Raw genomic sequence first — 9,686 nt, 5'->3', positions numbered from 1 at the left:
AATAAATACATTGCTAGATCAGCTGAATTGGTCTATTGTCTCCAATTCTAAATCTGCTTCACAGAACCAGCCCAGACACCTTAAATTGGGGTAAGGTAACGGCCAAGATGGAGAGCTGTGCAGACCGTGCTAGTGGATTACTCCATAAACCGGACTATCTGCACAGCATGGGGAGCATTGCAAACCTCTGCCAGGATATAGCAACCTCCACCACCACCCTATGTCTGGACATTTGAGTCAATTTTGTATCCAAATGGCTAGTTTTCCATGTATTTCATATGAACCAACCTTGTTAAACAGATGACCATGCACAATGTTGTTCAACACCTTACTGATGTCCATCTCGCCAATGTGCAACTCTCTACCTCAGTTAATCTTTTTAGTCACTTCTTCAAAAAAATTCAGTCAAGTCAGTGAGACACAACATTGCTTGCACATTTCCATGTTGACTACCCCTAATCCGTCGTTACCTTTCAAAGTGCGTGAAAATCCTATGCCTCATTATCCCCTCCAACAACTTACCCACCACTGCCGTTATACTCACTGCTTTTCCTTATTACCTTTCTTAAATTCCTTAAGTTATGGCACCACGTTAGCCAACCTCCAGTCTTCCGGCACTATACCTGTGGCTATGGATGATAGCACGAGGCCCAGCAATCACTTTCCTAGCTTCTCACAGAGATCTAGCGTACATCTAATAAAAGTCAGAACAGTTTCCTTCCTTTGCATGTTTTGAGACCTCCAGCAGCTCCTCTGTGATACAGACACTTTCGAAGATGTCATTACTTATTTCCCAAATTATTTAGCTTCCATATCCTCCTCCACAGTAAATATTGATACAAAATATTCGTTCAGTACCTCCCCCATTTCCTGTGGTTCTGCATATGGGCAGGCTTGCTGATGTTGAAGGATGCCCTATTCTTTCCACAGTTACTGTTTTGTCCTTGACGTATTTGAAGAAGCCAAAGCTATCACATGTCCCCTTTTTTACGCGTGCAATTTCCCTCTTAAGTATACTATTGTTGCCTTCAGACTCTTCTATTGAATCACTTTAAATCAGGAATTAAGAGGCAAATGCTGACCATTCCAGTTTCGAAAAATTCCATCTGGTTCACTGATACCCTTTAAGGAAGCAAACTGCCATGCTTACCTGGTGTGGTTTACATGTGACTCCAAACCCACAGCAATGTGGTTGACTGTTAACTGCTCTCTAGGCAATTAGGGATGTGTAATAGATGTTTGCCTAGCCAGGGACGCCCTTATCCCATGAATGCATTAAGAAAAAAACCCTCAATTCCTGCTGTCTATAACTGACATATTCTTCCTTCTTATCCGTGACCAGAACCTCAATTTCTCCAATTCTCCAGCATTCCTTACACGTACCAGCCTTACCCTTCAACCTAAGCGGGACATACTGTCTCTTTACTCCTGACAACACATTTTTGAAGGCTTCTCACTTCACAACTGACCAATTTCTCTGCGAATATATATCCCAACCGACGTTAACATTTTCATTGAGTAGGACAGAGGGATTGTCTGCATGAGGCTGAGCTAAATGATGCTATCTTATCAAACTCACCTCATTAACTATCCACCCCACCCATGGAGTCCCTCTTATTCAATGCCAGCCCGACTCTACATTCATCATGGCTGGAGGTTCTCACCATCGCCCAGATGCCCCCGATACTCCGCGACTCCTGGCATTGGTGCCATCTTTAAAAGTCCAATGGTCACATGGTTGTGCTTTCTCAAGTTGGAGCTGCCCTCCATAGTTTATCCTGAACATGGCAGATACGTGGAAATTATACCACAGTTTGTCGACTGGGGCCCGCAGATGCTGGTAGATTGGCTAGTACAGAGAGGGAAATTCTCTTTCCAAAAGGCGGGCCACACCACCAGACCCACCAATCATGGTCTGAGCTCAGAGCAGTATCTGCGGTCTGAAGAAATGTCCAGCAATAGAGGACAAGCATCATTTACCTTCCCCACTCTGTCAGGATAAGATCACCGTATTTTCTATACTCCCTCACAGTCACTGTTTATCTGTTATAACACCTACCCCGGAACAAAACCTATGCCCCAACACTCTCACTGCTGCTTGCAGCACCTTCCGTTTCTCTCTTTTACCCCTCTACTATATCTCCTTCATTAATAGCACTGCATGGATACAACACTCTTGAACAACTCCCTTTGGACAAGTCACCATCTCACCCACCAATCCCCCCCCCACTTTCACCAGCACTGACAGTAGTATAACCCACTCACACCTTCACTGAATCCTTCCCCGTCTCCTATTCCAGAAGAAACAGCTCGGAATAGAATAGAAAGTGCGAATCTGGGTAGTGGAGTGGTCGATATCCACCTCCCCCCGCCCCCTATATTTGTGTGTCTGCATTTGTCTCTGTGAGTGTCTGCGTGTGGTTGCAGGTCTGGCAGTCTCTGTGGTACTTAAAATGACATAATCTCTCTCTTATCTGGCCACCACACCCTACTTCAGTGATGGTGGCAGAGGGCGATAACCTTCGATGATTCAGTCTGAGTGGGAGATAAGGCAGCAGCTCACAGCACTATTCAAACTGACAGCACCATCAACACACACACCTTCCCACCCGCTACACCCCCGCCCCACACACACACACACACACACACACACACACACACACAAAATGCTGGTAGATGGAGAGTTGCAAATATACTTGGGGTCGTCCGAATGGAAATGCTCACCTCGGAGTGAACCATTTTGTCAGGAGATGACATCAATTGATTTCTGTTTCTGTGATTTGCAATGCTTAAAAATTACGTGGAAACGTATTGAAAATTCCCAAAAAAGGCCTGGTAGTGTTGATAATGACGCAGGGACAATATCGCTTAGTATCAGACAAAACTGCTCTGTGTTTCCAAAGATATTATTTGAAAAAAATCAAACGAACGTATAATTTAAGAGATTCACAGCAAAGGATTTGCGATCGACTCAGAACCAAAAACTGTGACACTGATGCAGTGGCGTGGGGAGGCCAGCAGAGGGATGAATCCAATCATAAAACTGAGTGGTTCGCACACCCTCTCTCAGGATTAGAGATGTTGGCCTTACAAACCTTCCGAACATTCCGTGGAAGAATAAAGGGAGTGATAGATAATTTTCGTCTCCATGGAGACGATGTTCATGAACTGGATAGATACAATTTACCTTATTGGAGTTTATATATACAGAAGTCATATTTAAAAAGCAGAGTTCATAGTGTAACTGTAAAATCTTTAGGTCACCCTCAGTGTGAGCATTGTGTGTAATCCTTGCCTCATTCTCCACCAAAAACATGTAAAGAATTTAAAAAGGGCACAGACGCTGTTCCCTGGATAGCAAGATATTAGAAAACCAAGTGGCGTTGTTTACTGAGACATAAAAATATCAGATAGGATACAAAAGGTTTAATCGGGATGATAGAAAGAATGAAGGAGTTTATACACGAGATTTGGAAATCCTGGAGCAGAAACACGCAAGTTTATATGTAAACAAATGAGATTTTCACATAACGCGAGGTTTGAATGACTAAATCAGGGAAATTCCCTCTTTCGAGTGTAACAATAACTTTAGTTAGAGCTTCAAAACCATTAGTGAATGATTAAGAAAGGTTTGGATGAGAGTTTCTTCCACTCAATAAAATTATTTTAATCGTGAATGAATTTACAGAAATAAAGCGTAGAAGCTGATTTCACAGTGATTTAAAAGATACACGAGCAAACATACAAGGATGGAATTTACCATTGAGAGAAAGTCAGTGGGGTTGCGTAACAATTTCGAATTTGGTTGACTTCAGACACAAAGACATTTCATGAATACGTACAACTGAATGAGATTGAATATAAAATGTTCATGGGTTGGTAAGGTGTGACGTATTATTCAAGGTGAAACTCTGTAAATGGAGCAGATGTCCTAATATAACTGCAGACAGAGGTTACATCCTAATGAATAGGAACTGAACCGTCACTTGGAGATGCAACACCTACTTTAAAGCTTTGACCACATTCACATGATGTTATGTATATTTCGTACATTCTTAACTCCACCCAAGAAATCCACCATGAAGACTCTGTCCTTTTGTATTGTTAAACCTCTATACTTCTCTGCAGCACGCCATTGAAGATAAAATATGCTCAGACCAAAATTCAATTCAATACAATATTCAAACGGTCATATGTAATTTATTTTTTATTATTGCAATAACCTTTGTGAGTTTGCAACAAACTGCATAACATGAAACCAGATCAACATCTATTTTCCCGGAATTTAACGCAGTGCACATGGGAAACGTTATCCATCTGCTGAAAATTCACCTTCGGCTCTTTCTCCACGCATGTCTCTACACTTTTTAAATACTTACAGTATGTTTGTTGATCAAGGAGTCATTATCCAGAAAAGGTCGTTTCTCAATCCACAAACACGGGTATCTTCCCATAAACTTGGCTTTGCTCAATATCACCTTTTATCCGTACGCCTCAACACAGACGACAAATTGAAGCTGCTCCATGTGATGCTCAAACGTAAAACCTCGGCACAGCACAGCCCACTATACTGGAACAGAGATACCGTGCACTGGTCACCTGCAGCACAGGAGCAACACATTAATGCTTACCTCCACAATCCTGGTTTTACCTTAACGTTTGGGAAACCGAATTTCTCTGATTCCATGGCTAGTAACGGGGATTGTACGATCATCTTCACCAGTAGTTCTGGCCCCGAGTGAGGAAAGTGGTGAGCTACTCATTGCAAAGATGGGTAGATTGTTGAAATATACAATTTCGACATTTGCCTTCACTATGAGCACTTCATTTCGTTTTTCATCTGTAGAAATCTTAAAATCTTCATCTTGAACAGACGCAATGACAGATTTCCATTGGATCTCTGGCATCAAATTCCAAAGTGTAAACTCCCTCTGAATTCTTCCACCGCAGTCCGCTGTGTGGGAAGTGTTCCTGTTGTGGGAAATACACTTCCCCGTGTGTCAACTGCTGGTCCAAGCATGCGCTCTCGCACTGCACTCATTTTCCATCTGACACTTGCTCACTGTTTTGCTGTGATCATACAGTGACTTGGTGTCGCACGGCCCAGGAACTGATGCAGATCAAGGTTTTTGCATTGTTGAGTTCAATTGTCAGTTTAGCCTTATTTAGGATTTTGAAATTGTCTGTCCTAGACACAAGTGCATGTCAAACATATCTGAGTGGAAGAAAGGTGTTCCGAATAATGACATTGAGCACTATGCACTCTACTCCAGTCTGGCAAACAATTCCTCACAGGCAATTTAATAAACAATAGACAATAGGTGCAGGGACAGGCCATTCTGCCCTTCGAGCCAGCACCACCATTCAATATGATCATGACTGATCATCCTCAATCAGTATCCTGTTCCTGCCTTATCCACATAACCCTTGATTCCACTATCCTTAAGAGCTCTATCCAACTCTTTCTTGAAAGAACACCTCCTACTGTCTCGGGTTCTTCATTCCATTGACTTCAAATCTTCACAGAATTCAACAGACCTTGTTACATAGTCATTTCTTCATTTTTGTTCAGACCACTGTGAGCAGAGTGTCACAGTGCGAATGCGCTTGCCCCACAACCCAGATGACAGACAATAGTCTTGGAACCGTACTGTGCTATTTATGATTTCACCAAAACAAGGGAGAAATGTCTGCTGCTCTGCATAATTTATGCAATTCACTTATTCATAAGAATACAGGCGTATGTGACGAGGTGGCCGAGAGGTTAAGGCGATGGACTGCTAATCCATTGTGTTCTGCACGCGTGGGTTCGAGTCCCACTCTCGTCGGTGCTGTCAGTGATTTTCAATGTTGCTATTTTTGGATGATCACAACTGTCTTACTGAAATTGGAACTGCAATATCAGTTTGTATGCATCGACGCTATTATAAAATCTCAAAGAATAATTTGGTCCTGTTGCCTAAACTGCATTGAAATGTAGATTGCATAGGGATATTGAAAAGGAACGAGACTTTCTTTTACAAGTCAAGCTGCTGTGACCTTTTATCGTACGAAAGAGATCCAGGAAAGCCAAATAACAAGAGATGTGAAGGGCATGTTTATGCAGTGGGATTCTTAATGATTATTTTGTCAAATGAAATCTGGAGCAGGTTGAGTAGAAGTGGTTCATCTTGGTGAGAAGAGCACAAAATAATGGAGATATTTCAAAAGGAGCAGGGCGTGGGTGTAGGGCCATCGAGAACTAGCTGTAAATGTACAGTAGAGAATTGCCGATGTGGGTGCTGTGCATGGGCACGGAAAGACTTACACATTGGTCTCGCCCTCGCCCCTTGCTCTCGCCATTGATGAATGCTGGACATAAGGCCTAAATACAAGATGTGGGAAGCGAGTCCCTCTCGTTCTGCACACACTGGAAGCATCACATTGAACTATGAAAAACTGGAGAAGTCAGCATGTTAACTGTAGGGGCTGAACCTAAACTGTGGATCAATAACCACAGATTCATGCAGCATAAACATGAAAAATGATTTAAAGTGTCTTTATACGCATGTCATTAACAGACGTTTCGCTCTAATACCCTTGTGGTTGAAAGAATAAGGCAACACATTTCAGATGGATGACAACGTAACTAATTTTGTTTTGAAATTGAGATCTATTTGATCTTTTTACACAGTGAACAAGTTTATTTTAAATAATGTAAACCACATTCCCTTACCTGGAATAAAAGTGTGATTTCACTACAAACATTGTCCTTGCTAAGTCGCAATTACTCAACATGAAAAATAGGATATAATTTTTATTGAGAATACATCAATTAGCACCATTATCTAACTTCGGATTGACTGCAATATGCATATGCTAAATAAGGTTTAAGAAAGAATGACTTTTGGAAATAATGATTCGATGGTGCCTAAAATTAATATCAGGTTCTCATGATGTGGATATACCACCAATGGCTCCAGTGGTGGAAATGCTTAGTGGGCAGTATTTCCATGATGGTATAGAGGTGTGTGATCTGCCAGGAATGGGAGCTCCCACTTCATCTGGAGCAGCGTCTGTTGACATGGACCAGGGAGCATTGTGACATCAGACTGGGAGTTCCAACCACACGTGGAGCAACTTTTATTGACATTGCGCAGCAGGGAGTATTGGAACATTAGACTGAGATCCAGCCTCACCTGGAGCAGCCTCTATTGACATGAAGCAGCAGGAAGCATTGAAACATCATACTGCGATTTCTAACCTCATTTGGAGCAGCTTCAGTTGACATGGAGCAGGGAGCTTTGCAAGATCCGTCTGGGAGCTCCACTCTCACCAGGAGCAGCTTTTAATGTCATGTAGCAGCAGGAAGCATTGGGACATCAGAGTGATAGATCCAACCTCAACTGGACCGCTTCTATTGACATGGAGCAGGGAGCATTGGGACATCAAACTGGGATCTCCAACTTCAATTAGAGCAGCTTCTATTGAATGGAGCAGCAAGAAGCATTGAAACGTCAGGTTGGGAGCTCCAACCGCACTTGGAGCAGTTGGTATTTACATGGAAGAGGAGGGAGGATTGGGACATTAGGCTGGGGAAAGGATCTTCAACTATTTTAATCTGAAGTAAAATATGATTCAACGACTCAGATGTTAATTGATTTATGATGAATCTTTCCCGGGGAAATAATTGATTCTTTAGATATTAAAGACAAGTCCTGCAAATATTCAACTCATCAAAACGCATTGGTACAGAGAGAAACGGGAGTGATGTTTCATGTCTTTGTCTTTTCTTTTCTGGCCGACTCTGCACTGGTTTACATCACCGGAAGGACGTTTTCAGTCATTTCATGTTGTTAAGTTTCCTGCAAATACGGACAGGTCATTAACGTAATCTAAAACTGAAAATTAACGGGAATATGCGATGTTATGATTAGGCTGGAGTTTACCTCAAGTTATGATGAAAAAGCAGCAAAGTAAGTTGCAATTTCCTTGATAAGCAGTGGCCTCATTGATTGGTTGATCAGATTGTGAATGGTCATTTTTTGAGGACAATTTGAAGAGAATCAATGATGGTGATTATCTTTGTTCTTTGTTCACCTTGTGACTGTTACTGTTATTGCTCATGTCCTTCTTAACACCACAGCTCTTTAGCGTGTAAAATCTCGGCTGTGCATCTGGCCAGTGGTATAACCATTCGTATAGCTGGCTACGGATCAGGCAGTTGTAAGTTCGACTTTTACTTGGCACAAGCGCATTGTGGAGATTCATCATACATACAAACTATTCATTTTTGTTCCGCTGAGGTGGATAATATTTGAAATTTTCATCTCCACGAACGAAAATTCTTTCACTGTCTTCGATGATTTAAACATTACCAAGAACAATCAGAGTTAAAATCACACAGCACCAGATTGTATCGAACAGACGTATTTGGAAGCATCAGTGTTCCATACACTGCTTCTTCATCAGGTATTTGTCAACTGTTGGAATCTAAAATGGCTTTGTGTGATTTTTAAATTTGGCCGCCCCAGTCCAACACCAACACCTCCAAGTCATGGGTATCATGGACACCACGAACGGTTTGTTAAAGTACAGATGATCTTCCAAAAGATCGCGCATATTGACAAACATGCCAAGTTTCTGCAGAAAAACACCCACCTGGTGAAGGAGCGGCTCTCTGAAAGCTAGTGCTTCCAAATACACCTGGTGGACAATGCCCTGATATTGTGTAATTTTTAACTTTGTCTACTCAACTCAAACACTGGCACTTCCATATCATAGACAACATCAGTCATTGTTGTGGTTCTGTTCTCTGAGCTGGAAGTTTTTGTTGCAAACGTTTAGTCCCCTGGCTAGGCGACATCATCAGTGCTTGGGAGCCTCCTGCGAAGCGTTTCTTTCATGTTTCCTCCGGTGTTTATAGTGGTCTGTCCCTGCCGCTTCCGGTTGTCAGTTTCAGCTGTCCGCTGCAGTGGTTGGTATATTGGGTCTAGGTCGATGTGTTTGTTGATGGAGTTTGTGGATGAATGCCATGCCTCAAGGAATTCCCTGGCTGTTCTCTGTCTGGCTTGCCCCACGATAGTAGTGTTGTCCCAGTCGAATTCATGTTGCTTGTTGTCTGCGTGTGTGGATACTAAGGATAGCTGGTCGTGTCGTTTCGTGGCTAGTTGATGTTCATGAATGAGGATTGCTAGCTGTCTTCCTGTTTGTCCTATATAGTGTTTAGTGCAGTCCTTGCATGGTATTTTGTACACTATATTCGTCTTGCTCATGTTTGGTATCGGGTCCTTCGTTCTGGTGAGTGGTTGTCTGAGCGTGGCTGTTGGTTTGTGTGCCGTTATGAGTCCTAGGGGTCTCAGTAGTCTGGCAGTCAGTTCCGAGATGCTCCTGATGTATGTTAGTGTGGCTAGTCCTTTTGGTTGTGGTATGTATGTCCGCGTTCCGTGGTCTTTCTCTTAGGCATCTGCTGATGAAGTTGCGCGGGTATCCGTTTTTGGTGAATACCTTGTGTAGGTGCTCCTCTTCTTCTTTTTGCAGTTCTGGTGCATTGCAGTGTGTTGTGGCCCTTTTGAATAGTGTCCTGATGCAGCTTCATTTGTGTGTGTTGGGGTGGTTACTTTCGTAGTTTAGGACTTGGTCTGTGTGTGTGGCTTTCCTGTATACTCTTGTCGTGAATTCTCCGTCTGGTGTTCTCTGTACCATCA

General features: G+C 42.5%; 1 non-coding gene across 1 annotated transcript; it reads left to right on the top strand.

Annotated features, from left to right (window-relative positions):
- The first annotated feature begins 5,746 nt into the window (after positions 1-5,746).
- On the top strand, positions 5,747-5,828 carry trnas-gcu (transfer RNA serine (anticodon GCU)). Its single transcript has one exon. It is a non-coding gene; the product is annotated as a tRNA-Ser (tRNA).
- The last annotated feature ends 3,858 nt before the right edge of the window (positions 5,829-9,686 follow it).

This window comes from Chiloscyllium plagiosum, unplaced genomic scaffold, assembly GCF_037043375.1.
Source record: "Chiloscyllium plagiosum isolate Xiang-an unplaced genomic scaffold, Cpla_swu_hap1 HiC_scaffold_47, whole genome shotgun sequence".
NCBI classification, from domain to species: domain Eukaryota; kingdom Metazoa; phylum Chordata; class Chondrichthyes; order Orectolobiformes; family Hemiscylliidae; genus Chiloscyllium; species Chiloscyllium plagiosum.
Note: the sequence above shows the minus strand (reverse complement) of the source record. Positions and strands in the feature narration are given on the sequence as shown.